At 34.4% G+C, this 3,492-nt stretch overlaps 1 protein-coding gene across 2 annotated transcripts in view; it reads right to left on the reverse strand.

The window, feature by feature from the left end:
• Positions 1 to 2,291: 2,291 nt before the first annotated feature.
• gria2b (glutamate receptor, ionotropic, AMPA 2b) overlaps positions 2,292 to 3,492 on the reverse strand; it is a 43,510-nt gene continuing 42,309 nt past the window's right edge. For both annotated transcript variants that reach the window (XM_046406489.1, XM_046406488.1), the window contains exon 16: positions 2,292 to 3,492. This exon is cut by the window's right edge and continues 879 nt beyond it. The gene's annotated coding sequence lies outside the window, so the exon portion shown is untranslated.

The raw sequence follows: 3,492 nt of genomic DNA on the forward strand, positions 1-3,492 counted from the left end.
AAGTAAAAGGTAGAGTCCTTTCAGGGAGCTATATTAGTACATACAGTATGTTACTGTAATATCATAATTGACAGCCGATTAAGCTTACAGCTAATGGAGGTGGAGCACTTTTAAGTACTTTACATGCTGTTGGAAAGTTTAATCTATAGCACAGTAGGCTATCTTTAAAGTGAAATCATGTTTTGTTTGTAAAATCTGTACAGTAATAAAAAAGAACAGTTGGGAGAACTGACTGATTCTGGTTACTGTGGCCCTTAATTCAAGTTCCTTTAAATTCATTCATTTAAATCACCACTTTGAGTGAGTCCTGAAGAAACAGTCCATTTACTATGAGGAGAAAGTGTAACCAAACATGATTTTAATATGATGTAATTAACTGCAAGGTGGGATGGAAAAAACAAACAACTGGAGAGGAACATAATTAGGAGAAGAGAAGGGATTATCGTTATCTTTATGGGGCGGGCACAAGTCAACCATCTTAATGGAGACGTGTGACCTTCATTACCACTCAGCAGAATGAGGGTGGACTAAAGGCACCTCATCACTTAACTGCTTTAAACTTGTAACTATGAGATTTATTCCCCTCCATGGATTGCAATACTCCACAAAGTTTAGTCTGTGGTTACCATGGAGAGGCTGGTGGACAAAATCTTGTATCTACAAAAAGAGAGTTTTTAAAGAGTAAAAAATTAATCTTCATTTCTTGTGTATGTGCTTGTGTTTCTAACACAATGGTTGCATGGTTTCAAATGTCATGGAAGCTGTGAATGTGTGCAGTATATGATCAAATTATCCTTAAATAGAAACCTGACAATTCCTGAAAATACTATGGTACCAAGTGCACAATTCTTTGTGATATAATGATACTACTGTGGGTTGATTAATTGCTTTCTATTTATTATTTGTACAAAAAAGCATTTACATAAGCATGTAATAATATTCTGCAAAACTTTTTAATTAAAGCTGTGTGCAACGCTTAGATCAAACACCAACCTCCTGGGCTGAAAAATAAAGCCAATATTCAAGTGCAGTTTCTCAAATTGCCACTTGGGGCTGGCACCAAACCCGACTCTCTTCTATCTTCCATTTCTTCAAGACCTCACATTAAAATGCCCAACTTCATAGCAGAAGTAAACATGATTACAGCCTGGTATGTAAACTGTTTTGGTCTCTGTAGCTAGTTTTACTGTTGATGACAACTGTTTATATTAAGACTTAAAGTTGTGCATAATTAGGGGTTGTGACAGCACTGAGTGACAGCCAGCTGCAAGTTGTCAGCTAATCAGAGTCACCAGACTTGACCTCTTGGTTGTGCCTGAGGTGTTATGTTATGTTTGGAGAACTTTTCATACAATTATCTGACAAATAATATGGCTTGCTGTGCAGTTAAGTAGTACAAAGAGATCACATAAACAACTGACCTTACTAATCTGTAGACAGCTGTGTGAATTGGTGAGATCTGGATAAGAGAGCTGTGTGCAAAGTCACATTGTTTTTTCTTTGAAATTTTTGGGATTAAAGGGTAGATTTACCTTCACTCTAACCTCTGCAGCAGTGAGTGTGGAGCTGCTGATATCCATTGCAGTGTATTGCAGTTCTCCCTTGAATTAAGGGAAAATATGCTTGGGTGTAGATGCACATGCAATGGGAAAAAGAAAGAACTACAGTCTCTGGTGAATGTTCAATTTAGACAGAGGATCAAGTGACACGAAAGCCATAGGATTCTGCTGGATTCATTAAATTGTACAGTAAGGTGTTCTGGCTTTTTGCACAAATTATGTGAATAAACATATTCTTATGTACATACCTGTTTGCCTATTTTTTTTTATTAGCCAGAAGTTGGATACACTCAGGCTGGGGTGGACCACATTGAGCTTCATATGTGTCTCTTCAGCTACTATTCATATATAGTGTACAGTGTATAGTGAAACAAATGAATTCTGTCACCTCGCTGTCTTCTTTTAAAACTGGAACTCAATGGTCCTGATTTTCTGAACGGCAAGCAGAGACAACATTTAGCTGAATTTAAATTAGTTACTTAATCATGTTTCATCTCATTTAAAAATGCATTGTGTAAAATAGTTGTTTTTTGATTCTTATTCCAAGGTTGTCAAATACCGACATTCACAAGTGTTTGTATTTGTATTTTACATCTGGGAATGAGACTAAAACCAGCTATCTTACGCATTACCCCTTAAAACTCCTATCTATTTAAGATGATAAACAAAAATTATGACCTCACTTGAATTAGTAGCAACTCATTTTAAATAAATGACACGCACTGAGAGATAACAAGAGATCAGCCACTTTTATTTAGAAAGAGTCCCAAAAAATAAACAAGTTAGCACACATTCCATATACAAAATGTCAGTGAGAATAGCCTGAATATGCCATGAAATTGATAAGCAACTACGGTATATGTCTGTTGTTGATTACAAAAAACAACAGTGATAATAATAGTACAGTTAACCTCCCTTTGTGTTGCAGTGGAGAACTTTTCATAGCTTAATTTCAGAAAACAATGTAAAATAAAATGTGTCTTATAATTAAAAGTGCTCCTCTGTATAAGTTTTAGAAAGAGTCTAACTTATGTTAATATTGAATGATTGAAAAAAAAACAACTTTATTTTTCAAATAAGAAACCAAATTTAGTATTTCATGGAAGCAGAGTAGCTTTGACGCTATACTCAACAGGGGCTATAATTTTTCAAATTTTTACTTTTTATATAAAATATATGTATATATGTGTATATTCTATATATGTGTAACATTGTATTTCCAATTTTAAACAGTTAACCTCACAACTTTAACATTAAAATGAAAACGCATGTTTGGCAAGAATGAAACAAACTTATGTAGTATTTGCGTCAAAACATGCAACTGGTGCTACTTCATTGTCGGATCAATGCAAAATACATGGAGACTGGAAAACAAAGCGAAAAGGCTATTGTATTAGCACTGTCATTGTCACCAACTGTACATCTAGTTACAAAAGTTACAGAATGTATCATTTACATTCACTGAGATGACAGTGATTGATTATATTAAGACTATATCCATATCTACTGGCACTAGAATTTGGCACTCGCACTTATTTGGCATTTTAAACCACCACGTAAACCATGTGGATGTTGATGCCTCTTTTTGTTGTCACTTCAAAATGTGATGCAATAACACCATACCATACTGTTTTTTTTAGTTTTTTTGTTTTGCATTCATAGCATGTAAACAGATTAATTTCCTCTTGAAAGTAGAACAACCCTGGTCCTTGTCAGAAAAAATACAAACAACAAAAGCACTGAAGCAAACAAAGAGACAAAAGTGTAAAGCAAAATTGCGGCACCAAGTCTGACAAGAAAACATAGAAGCATTGATTCCAAATGTCAAGCATTGACATATATTTCATATTAACACCAAATGTTAAAGAATAAAATATACAGGAAAGTTTAGAATAGGAATTAATTACATGATTTCAACATCTCAACCCCATAT

This window comes from Scatophagus argus, chromosome 12 (assembly GCF_020382885.2).
Source record: "Scatophagus argus isolate fScaArg1 chromosome 12, fScaArg1.pri, whole genome shotgun sequence".
Taxonomy (NCBI): Eukaryota; Metazoa; Chordata; class Actinopteri; family Scatophagidae; genus Scatophagus; species Scatophagus argus.